Source organism: Diachasma alloeum, unplaced genomic scaffold (genome assembly GCF_001412515.2).
Source record: "Diachasma alloeum isolate Michigan unplaced genomic scaffold, Dall2.0 Dall_scaffold_00202, whole genome shotgun sequence".
Classification (NCBI taxonomy): domain Eukaryota; kingdom Metazoa; phylum Arthropoda; class Insecta; order Hymenoptera; family Braconidae; genus Diachasma; species Diachasma alloeum.
The window spans coordinates 178,270-190,876 of record NW_021680367.1 but is presented as its reverse complement, the minus strand read 5'-3'; positions in this window follow the sequence as shown (position 1 = coordinate 190,876).

Below are 12,607 nucleotides of genomic sequence, written 5' to 3'. Positions count from 1 at the left end.
NTAAAAATTTTTTTTCTGAATGTTGTTTAAAACTTTAGAAATTCCTCGATTATTTTGGAAAACTCAAATTTTATTCAAATTTCCAGAACATCTAAGAAATTTATTCAATTNTCTGATCTACACCGAATCTTAAAACTAGGATATTACAAAATTCTAATTAACTAGGGAAAGGACAATTTCATTCATGGCCCTCAAGTTAAGGATATCGTATAGGAAATCCTATAGCATTTTTTCATACGTGAATAGTTCGAGTGAATGGATCAAGATACGGAGAATCTTGGAAGTCATACAAAATCATTGGTTATTCCAGCGCTACTCCTCCCCTGGCGTCATTACCGTAATGATCTCTACGAATTGATTGTAAATTTTCGAGGAGGGTGAGGGGGGCAAAACATTTATTAATTTTAAATGACTTCGGCATGATTCATCTTTAAGACTTTAACGTGTTTTTGCGGAAATGATTTCGGAGAGTTTTGAAATCATTTAATTTCAGTGATTGTCATTATTCCAATAAGGTTCACCTTATTTCAACGTGATTTCCAATTGATTTCATCACCGAATGGCGTCATGATGTCGGGACTGAGTAGCCCCTCGGTTATTCGACTGCGAATTCCAGCTTGTCGAACGTTTCTTCGAAATGCCCTGACTTTTCCCGATTTTCCAGACTAAACTAATTTCATTCTCTGACAAAAGAAAGGTTCATACGGATGCAGCAAAACGATCATGAGGCTCAAGCGGTAAAAACTTTTTGTTATCATAGGCGATTAAATGAATAATAAAAAGTGACGTCACTGTTATTATACAATACACAAGGTGATGTAGAATACATTTTGCTCCATTAGCGGTTAGAAAGATGAGAGAATGTGATTTTTTTCCGTAATCATTAATAGGCCGTTAAAAAATAGTTTGGAAACCATTATCAATTTCAAAAGTAATAAAAAATTTTTTGTCATTAATCACTAATGTGATGGAAAAATTTATAAATAAATAAAATAAATAAATAAATAATAAAATAAATAAATAAGTAATCAATTTTTTTTTGTCATTAATCACTAATGTGGTGGAAAAATTTATTGATGCAATATAATATTCTTGCTGATCTCTAATAAGACATATTATTAAAAAAAGGAGAAAACATTAAACGCTATTCATTATGCCTTGTATGTGTAAGATGAAACGTTGTTTTCCGATTTCACCTTAAAAATGTTTCTTGGTACACTTTTCCGCTTTATACTCACCCCTCCCGTGTCAATAAAAAAAAAACGAAAAATTTATACTTGTGCGGAAAAAATTGATGTTGAAATTCCAAGAAATTTTTAATTATTCCTTGATTATTGTTTGACTTTCCTAGACCGATCAAATTCCCTGACAATTCACGGTTTTCCAGATTTCCGTGACCGCTAGATACTCTGAAAAGGTATTAATCGGGGAGTTGTAGAAAAAAAACTCACAAAACATTTTTTGGTACAATTTTATTCGATACAATTTTTGTAGAAAATATTTCCTGATATAATTTTTTGTTTTCGAATTATTACTAAAAATTCGCTTTTGTGGATGGTTTGAGGCGCAACGCCGAGCGACTGAGACGTCGCGCAACTCAGTAAAAATGAATTATATAATTATTCAATTGAATAATATTTAAAACTGAAGAATTGAGATTTTCTCAACACAACAGAAAATCTCCTCAAGTTTAAGTAGAATTATAAACGATTTCTATCAAAATGGTGTGAATTAAAATTTTTTCGCTGTTTCTTAGAAATTATTTTTCGTATCCAAATTTCAGCCAATGGAATCGCACGATTTGACGTAAAGTGGTACAAACTACATGGTTTTCGACTGATAATTTTTCATTCATTTTCTCTGGTAGATGTTACATAAAAAAAAGATCTTTCGGTGGAGCGAACCCCTCGTCCAAACTTACAGATCGATTCTGTCCCATGACGCAATCCTACTAGCCGAAACTTGGATAAGAAAAATAATCTCGAATACCATTCGAGTCTCAAAATTAATCAGGTATTTCCCGCAAAATTGCTTACCCATAAACGAAATCGTCAACTTTTTTAGAAAAATTTTTCAACTCAAAACTTGACTCCTCTGTTTGTTTGCAAACAAACAAGCACTCGTGGTATTTTAAGTGAAAATTTGTGTAAAAGTGAATTTAGTTGCTTCCAGGATTTTTTGGTCGCTAGATTTCAACATGATAAAATTGAAAAATTGAAGTTTCTATTAAAAACTGGATTTTTTTTTCATCTAAATGCAATAAATGGAATGGGAAACTGCATTGACATTTTCAAATTAACTGAAAGTCATGCTCTAGTTCCGGGAATAATTCCGTAAAAATTTCGAATCAGTTTTACGTCGGAAAGACATTTTGACAGAGTAATTTACATAGAACTAGTAATTAATTGTTTTGTGTGTATGAAATATTTTATTTAAAAACTCCTAAGGACAATCAATGAGACATTCATATAGGTTTACGCAGTAGCCTAGTGGTTGGGGTATGCACCAACCACTAGGGATTAGTAATTGTAGAATGCCGGGTTCGAAATCTGTACTGGATGGCATAATTTAGGTTAGTGAAAAATCGATCTTTACAACGGTAATGACGTTAGGATATAGTAATAAGACGGTACGCATTAATAAAAAAATAGAATGAATATCAATTTTATTTCATTATTAATCATCATAATGATTAGTTATGTACTTGTTCGATGGAGAATTAGTTAATAGATTAATAGTTAGATGGTTAAAGTAGCTCTACCCTTCGGCCGGGTTACGCTGTACTTTTGGATATTTTCAGTTTATTCATTTTTCAACTAAATTGCATGGAAAAAATTTGAAAAAATTCATACCCAGTCAGTAATATCTAAATTAAATTTCGCAAAATATTGATATTTTTTCAAACATTTCCCTCTTATAAATAAATAATGAAACTTGTTTGCAGAACGGTGGATTATTTTTTGTCAGGTGTCAACAAAATTCTTGATTTTTTCACATCTAATGAAAAAAAAAACGATTTTAATCTTTGATTACAATGGAAATGTTGATTTTCACATAAGACGCAGGGTTAAATCCTGATTTTTAAACTTTTCGTCTTTGAAAAACCAAAACGATAATTAAATTGAGAAAAAAATTAGAATTCCGAATCTAATCGAGTTTTCTGCAATTTTTTTGCAGTTTTCAATAATCTTTGAATTTACACGGAGAGAAATATTCAAGAAAAATTACGGAACATTTCACGTAATCCGCAAGCGAGAATCGTTTTCAGTGAATTTCTGTAGGAATATAAGAGAATAAATCTGAAACGTTCAGTAAATTTTCGGGTCTATCACCGAAAAAATACGGAAAAATCACGTAATTTTTCTGGAAGTTGTAAAATCTAACAGAAACTTCAAGACTTATTATGCCTCAGAACATGAAAATTCTTGGATGTTTAAGAATTTTTACGAAATGTTCCGGAAAAATTACGGAACGTGTTGTTAAAATCTCCCGCTCACGGTGACTCATTGCTAGCCGTGAAGCGTCGGACGGATGAGTAATTTTTACGGAACAGATCGTAGAATTTACGTGACGATTGACACTTTTTATTGAATTTTACTTCGCTCCCAGATTACGTTTCGAAACGTCATTTTTACGTCTTTTTTCTGGTAATTTTTATTGAATATTTCTCTCCGTGTACCGGAAGGGTAGAGCTACTTTAAGGGCTCGGCCCTAGCATGACGGCAGGAATGATAACATACGTTGGTTGCCAGTCTTGGCCAGGCTCAATTAATCATTATTGAACTATATGAATATGATATGAGTGATTGAAACAGGAGTATTTCGATACTACTCTTGAGTATTCGTTACAGTTACAAGGAGAAATAGTATATTTTTCCGTAGTGATTTTCAGTTTTACGAGTTTGAGGAAGGGCCAATACCACTTATTTTTCCACTATCGGAGAAATATTTGTGGGCGCCAAAAAAATGCCCTCAAAAGTTGGGTCAAAATGATTCTGTAGAGTCAAGGTCGTCCAGATTTTATGTTTCCTAGATTCGGTTTACAGGACCTTTTTCAACTTCGTTCACTTAAAATTCCCAAAATGGTGAATCCGACGTTTTTCCATTCAGCGTGCGATGTGATTTCGATGCTTACGATCAGACCTTGACTATTTTATCTTCACGATTACGCCCTTGAAATTGTATCCTCAAAATTTCACCCTTATGATTTCTACCCGATAATTTTATTCTCATCATCTCACCCTTGCGACTTGAGCCTCAACGGCTGGACCCCAATGACCAAGCTCCAGCTTTTAGTGGCATGTGACATCATGATTTTAGAAGTTGCCAGCCCCTCGGCCTTGGTGCGTTTTTTCAACCCTGGCATTTCCTACCTGTGCAGAGTACTACTTGGTATGGAAGAAAGTATATCTGTCTACACAGAAAACTAACAGAAAACCCGCGCGTAAAATCCTGGTATTATCTCTTCGTCCTCTACAGTGGTGAATCGGGAAATAACTGCACATTTTGAGGACAAATCAGGATCGAGATACTATACATTGAGATGAGGGATAAGGTCTCTTTAGGTCATCTAGGAGCTCATAAAAAAACCCCATACTTCGGTGCGGGAATTTTCCACGTTTGTTCCACATCACGTGGTCGATAGATGTTCCCAATTCTGGGTATATAAGTGCGACAGCAATGTCGAAAATTATAGTTAGTCTTCGCTGGATTCCAATCAACGATCACACTTTACTTTCAAGTTCTACAATGAATTATTGGTCGATTTGCCTCTTGATCATCGCTGTTTTGCCCATATTGGTGCCGGCAAAATACGTAATCCGTGGCTCAAATGGAAAACTGCTATATGATCGCAATGGTAAGTTATTTATAATTTTATACTTTAATAAATTATATATAATTGAGAAATCGACGCGGCGAAGTGCGTCACACCAAAAAAATAATGTTCACTATTTGCAAAAAAGTTTGCAAAAAATTATTATTAACATTTTATAATTATTAATATTTGCCAGAAAAATTTCTTTCGGCCTGGTTATGAAGTTGTGCATTGTGTTGTGCGCAAAGATTCGTTTATTTGCACGCACGTATAACACATCCTATATTTCGTGATAACTGCCAAGTTCACTATTTGGAGCGGTAGTGAGGGTAAAATGGATGCTTCTCTGCATACTGTGCGAAAACAAGTGTTTTATCCATACTAAACCATTACGAAAAATACCACTTTTTGATTTTTGTATTCAGGTAATAAACTGCAAACTTCACTCAACTTTTAGACTCCTTCGTTTAATTTGATGGAAATTTATTGTTAATATTAATAATAATAAATTACCATTGTTATCAATTAGTGCAAATAAATTAATTATTTATTGTTCATTTGCCCCGCAGACACTACAGTTTTTTTTTAATTTGTGAAACACGAGTACAATGGCAATTGCGAGTTAGATTTTTGAAATTCGACTCCTACACAGCTAATTTTGTTTCTTTTACTTGAAAAATTTTACCATTTATGTAAAATATCCAGAGAAATGATCCTCAAAATATTTGAAATACATTCTCGATTCTTTCAGAAACATTATTCTGGCTATTTTACACAAATGGAGAAATTTTTAATATTAAAGGAAACGAAATTAGCTCTGTACGAGTCGAATTCCAAAAAAATAGCTCGTAATTGTTATTGTACGCATTTTTTCAAAAATTTTGAAAAAAAACTCGACAGCTCAAAAATTGGAGGCCCTGGACTCTATTAAACATTTTAAGCGTCTACAGGGCAAACGAATAATACACAATTAATTTTTTTGGGCAAATAATTCGCTTTAAGACATATATAATCGATCTTCAATGTATGAAAAATCTCACTCCAATAGACCGCTACTTTTAAAATTCATAGTATTTTCCCCTTAAGTAAATTCTTTGGATAGTTAACAGCATTAAACTCGATAACGCAATTCCTACGGACTAGCCAATATCGTTAGTTCAATACGTAAATTCAAAATAATGTATACTACCCACATGATTGACTCGCAATCTCATCCCCACTACCTATGGGGGCCGAACGTTCGACGTGGAGGGGATGAGTAGTGAGCGCGTGCATAGTGCCGTAGCACTAAGTGCACGTTTGAATATGGCTCCCAAATATAAAAATTCTTAAAAGGAATTCATTGGTAGGGTAAACTGCCCAGTAGATGGACGCCTAGGAAAATTGCCCAGTAGATGGACGTTTGTTTTTTAGCAATTGAAAAAAAAAATTGATCGAAAAAAAATCGTCACACAGAGGTTAAGAATCACAACAGTTAATGAAAATTCAAAGCAACAATTCACATTTCAGTATTTTTTTGCGTAATTTCCTATCCAAAAGTAGCTCGTCCATCTATAGGGCAGTGTCCATCTACTGGGTAGCTTACCCTAGATAGGATGAAACAAATTTTCCGGAAGAAAAGCAGCAATTTGAAATAACACATCTCATTGCCGTCAATCTCAAAATCATCAGTAGGGCAATTCTATTACGTATTACGCGAGAATATGTAGAAGGCCCCAATAGAGTTGCAATGCTTACAACGGTCCTGACGCGACAAGAGTGAGGGAATAGTCACGTGACCATTTCTCACGCATTTTCTCCAAGGCATCGCGCGGCGCGCTGTGATTGGTGGCCATCAGACCGATACGGTTTCGTACGTTTTGTGAGTCAGAGGGTTAAAGCCGCATGATTAGTCCGTAATTGGTGAAATTTTCTATGTTGTCTTTTAATAATGTATTTGATTTTCTACTAGTTAACTCATTGTGGATTCTCGATGAATTGCAGAAGAGATAGAATGCAAAAGGGTGAAAGAATGCCAGGAGTTGTATGGGACAAAGAAGACCTGGAGATGCGTCAAGCGCGTGTGTGTGGGACAGGATAAGGATATTGAGGATGATGAAACCCCTGGTAGGTATAAATGATGAGTTCTCCATTATGAGTGAAATTTCTTTTGAAATTTCCCAATAACTATTGTTATAAAGCTTGTCCTAATTCATTTCTCATTTAACAATTCAAGAATAAAAATTATTGAAATTTATGCCCAGGAATTTCTGGAGACAAAATTTCAACGAAATGGGTTGCAAAAAAGATTCAAAATCTATTGATTTTTTGCGATTGGATAATTTTTCATTAAATTTTTTGCTTTGAAGAGTTATGCATAAAAGCTGTGAGATTTCCGATCGAGTTTTGTTGGAAAAATATAAAAATTCTTAAAAGGAATTCATTGGTAGATAGGATGAAACAAATGTTCCGGAAGAAAAGAAGCAATTTGAAATAACACATCTCATTGTCGTCAATCTCCAAATCATCAGTAGGGCAATTCTATTACGTATTACGCGAGAATGTGCAGAGGGCCCCAATAGAGTTGCAATGCTGACAACGGTCCTGACGCCACAGGAGTGAGGGAACAGTCACGTGACCATTTCTCGCTAACGCATCGCGCGGCGCGCTGTGATTGGCGGGCATCACACCAATACGGTTTCGTACGGTTTGCGAGTCAGAGGATTAAATTTGATATTAGTCACTATTCGAAGCAAGTTCCGTAGAGTTTTATAATCCTAGGATTTTAGGCATTAGAATCAACTCTTGAACATGGATTTTGGATCAATTTCACATATATACCGTAAATTCTTCATTACAGAACTGTGGGAGTGCACAGATGAAAAATGCAACATCAACGGTCCAAAAGGTCTCAGGTTGACTTGTAATCCGAAGGAAGAATGCGTTGAAGCCCAGCCGCTACGTACTCCCCAAAGGTTGGCGTCATTCAATTCGATATCATTCGAAGATGACGGGAAATCATGGAAATCGCCGAAATCAAGTAAATTCAGCTCTCGGAAGTAATTGCGAAATGGTCTTAAATCAATGAAGTCAACCAAAATTAGTGAAACGGAAACGCAAAACTACTAGCGCGGTGCGAACTGCGTGTATCTGAGAACAATTGCTCCTCCTTTAATAACTGAGAGTAGAGATTGAAGTTTCGTGAGGAAATTTGTGATGTAGAAAAATTATTTGTAAATAAATGAATTAATGTGATAATCTGCGTGTGTAATTACTCATGTAATTTTTGTTTTTTCATGTAAAGTTCACAAATTGTTTGACCCCAAGTATAATTCTTCCGAATTGTTAATATTTTTTTTATTCATCCATATGTACACCCTGTCGGGTCTTTACATTTTGTTTCCATCCCCTTTTATCTGCGTTACCATGGCCGACTTACTTTTCCCCAACTGCACCCATTCGGACAAGGACTGCCAGGGAAACCATGGAAAACCTCGGTCGTGCAGCCGGCCGATATTGCAGGGATTCTATTGTGGCCATCGGTCACACTGACTCGATGGGCACAGTAGGTCTTTACATTCCTGCCTAGCGCCAGTAGTCATACGTGGAGAGGTAGCGCTAAGCGGACACCCATCCAAGTACTGGGCAGACTAAACGCTGCTTAGCGTGGACGACCGCCGGAGCCGTACGCTATCCGCGTGACCACTACTGTCACCGAATTGTTAATAATTAACTTCCCAATCCTAAAAGAGGAAGCTATTGTAATTACAGCCGAGCTCCCCACGGCTTAAAGTAGCTCTACCCTTACGGTAAATTCAAAGATTATTGAAAACTGCAAAAAATTGCAGAAAACTCGATTAGATAAGGAATTCTTATTCGTTTCTCAATTTAATTATCGTTTTGGTTTTTCAAAGAAGAAATGTTTAAAAATTAGGATTTAACCCAGTGTCTTATGTGAAAATCAACATTTCCATTGTAATCAAAGATTGAAATCTGAATTTTTTTTCATTAGATGTGAAAAAATCAAGAATTTTTTTGACACCTCATAAAAAATAATCCACCGTTTTACAAACAAGTTTTATTATTTATTTATAAGTGGCAAATGTTTGAAAATATATCAATATTTTGCGAAATTTAATTTAGATAATACTGACTGGGTATGAATTTTTTCAAATTTTTTCCATGCAATTTAGTTGAAAAATTTAAAAACTGAAAATATCCAAAAGTACAGCGTAGCCCGGCCGAAGGGTAAAGCTACTTTAAGCGCTAGGGACCGAGCCAATTTTGGAGGCGTCCCTTGGCTAAAGTTCTCCGCTACGAGACCAAATGTCCGGGGCGTGCACGCGCCGAATGTCGCCCTACCGGGCAGAAGTACCACTAGGGTATCAATTTGAAGATCTCGATGAGGCCTTCAAATTGAGATGTAATTTATCCTCACAGGGTATATCTATAGCCTCGATAAATGGCAAAAATTGTAATTTCTGGGGCCGGCCTCTTGGCGGGGTCCAGGGGTGGAGCCCCGGTGGTGGGTTAGGGGAGCCCCCCATTCAAAAAAAATTTTTTTTAGAAAAATGGGTATTTTTATCAAAATTTAATAATCAGCATCTTTTAAAGAGTACACTCGTCCACTTAAGTTCTAGAACAAAAGACATAAAATGCAAGTTCAGCCTGTTTCAGAGTTTCAGTGAACGATTGCACGATGGAAAAAGTAAAATTGAACAAAACGAAGAAAAATGTCAATAAAAAGAAAAAAACAATAAAAACAATAGTTGAGGATATCCAAATACCTTTCACAGTTTCATAAGGACTACATTATATATTCGAAGATTATTTATCATCTGATTCGTCAATTAAATTACGCGCGAAAAATTTGGATCCAATTATGCATGATTCGAATTATTCAAGTTGCTTTTTCCAAAATTTTTTTTTTTTTATTTTCTATAAACAAACAATAAAAATCAGTTGAACTTTGAGAAACCTCATTTTTTGGCATGAAAAATATTTTTATGGCAATCGGCTCGAACACTTTGTTTGGTTGTTTATCTGTCAATATTTTGATATGAAAAATCTGCAGATTTCTCAAAGTTAATCCCACGCTTTATTCAGAAACGTGTTAAAATGTAGAAATGACTTTCACATCCATGGAATGGATGTGAAGTGGTAAAAAACCTGACATGTTCTTAAATATCATCAAAACAGGAGAAAAAATATAAAAATGAAAATATAAAATAAAATAATCATGTGGCGCTAGTATCGACGCGTGAAATTGCACTCAATTTAATTTTTTTTCAAGTAAATGTGACTAATCAATAAAAAAATTGGGAGGTGAATTTTCATGACTTTGCCATCCAAGGGAGGAAAGTAAGTTCCTCGGGCGGAAAATACCTCCATAGGAAGGCAAGTACTTACTTTCATCAATAGTTATGGCTTTTGACCCTTGGGATCATTTCACTCGTCTGTACTGCTCCACCTGTGACTCCGCTTGTCCGTCCGTTTGACTGTGAACATCATTTGACACTGATAATGGTTTCGAATGTCTCCTATGACTGATACTACTTGAATGAGTAGTTGTGTTTACCAGATCTACGGAGTTTCTGACTCCCCTCCGCTTATTGTCATTAAAAAAGCGAGTAGTGGTACTTTTCTAGTTCAGCGATGACTGGGGGGAAATGGAGGGGGTAGAACAGAAGGACGAGGAGTAAGGGGGAAAATTGTAACATGCATGTTGAATAATACTACAACTATGAAAATTGAAAAAACTAAATTCGTCAATAACGTAATGTTGAAGTTTGAAAAAATTAAAAAACTAATTCTTCAATAACGTAATGTTGAGCATTTTTTTGATGTTTCGGGTTCTTCCAACAAAAATTAAAAATCACAAAAATTGTCACCAGTAGTGATGCTGCGAGACATTTCATGAGACATTGCGAGACAAAACTTTGGAGAGATGATCTCGGTCTCAATGAACATGCAAAACTGTGCTCTCGTCTCAGTCTCGAAATACGCAGTATCGACTCTTCTCGTGATGACTCCGAGTCAATTTATCTCACCTCAGTTTCTATTTTTTCGCGTTTTTTATATGCAGAAAGCCGAGACGAGTCAAACCGAGATTTCACATTAAAAAACAGGAAAAACTTGAGACCGAGATGAGATGAATTTACTCGGAGTTATCGCGAGAGGAGTCGGTACTGCGTATTTCGAGACTGAGACGAGAGCAAAGATTTCCATGTTCATTGAGACCGAGATCAATTCTCCAAAGTTTTGTCTCGTAAAGTGTCTCGCAGCATCACTAATAGTCACCAATTGAAAATGGAAAATTTCTTGTCACTGACCGGCCTTATCAAATCATTAGATTTAGTGACGAAATCATGGAAATGGCAACACTGTTGGGGCCTGCGAAATTGTCTGAGTCAGGTGTACGTAAAAAATATTAAATTATTTTTTACCGTTGGAACATAGTAATTGTTAAATGAGAAATCGACTGGTTGATCAAGCTGCCTGAAATGGACGACACCCGCTTCCCCAAGATTTGTTTCAACCGATTGTGTGCACGAAGGAACTTATATATTCAATAAAAATTACCAGAAAAAAGACTTAAAAATTACGTTTCGAAACGTAATCTGGGAGCGAAGTAAAATTAAATAAAAAGTGTCAATCGTCACGTAAATTCTACGATCTGTTCCGTAAAACTTACTCATCCGTCCGACGCCTCACGGCTAGCCATGAGTTACCGTGAGGGGGAGATTTTAACAAAACGTTCCGTAATTTTTCCGGAACTTTTCGTAAAAATTCTTAAACATCCAAGAATTTTCATGTTCTGAACCATAATAAGTCTTGAAGTTTCTGTTAGATTTTACAACTTCCAGAAAAATTACGTGACTTTTTCGTATTTTTTCGGTGATAGACCCGAAAATTTACTGAACGTTTCAGATTTATTCTTTTATATTCCTATAGAAATTCACTGAAAACGATTCTCGCTTGCGGATTACGTGAAATGTTCCGTAATTTTTCTTGAATATTTCTCTCTGTGTAGACTCCAAATATAATTGGGTTCGCTAGCTCAGGCGGTTTCTTGATGAATGGATCCTACGATCCTCCGATGTTTGGCTCAATCTCTCGGTCCCAAGTTTAAAAATTATGAAGTATCTGATTGTTCAGAGTTTTATTTCGGGCTCGCGGGAGAGGAACGAACTAAGAAGCGTCAATAGTTTATCTCTCCTCTTTTACAAACATCTAGCGGTAGCTGCAGGCCCTTAGCCACTTCTTCTTTCTTACATGGCCCTTGATTGTAAATGTGTAGTTTCTCGTATCAGGTTATATAAGAAATTTAGTTTAGATCTTAGAGTGGTGGTTCTACACATCACAATCCTCTCGAACCGTGTGAAAAATGTAATTCTGGGGAACTCAATGACATTATTCATTTTACATTGGTCGGTATTTAGGTGTGAATTCACTACTATTACTTTCGGGCTCGAATTATCATCAAAAAATTCGGATCTTAAAAATATACGCAAATTTATACATTTAGCTCGTGCTCTTCAGTAATGTAACACGCAATATCGTTTGTTCCTCGCTAATATTATGTACACCTTCCGATCCGACGTGAACTGGTATTAACATCCCCGACACACACTATCTCAAATTATTACAAATTATTATGTGTACGGCAATTAGCGGATTTAAATTAGTTTGCTATTAAGTCTTTGTAACCAACCGTCTCTCTATTTTGTACGGACCTTGTCGTACACAATTTTATTTGAGTAAATATATCGGGGTGGAGGGAAGAAAAAAACAATAATGGCGGGGGGGGGG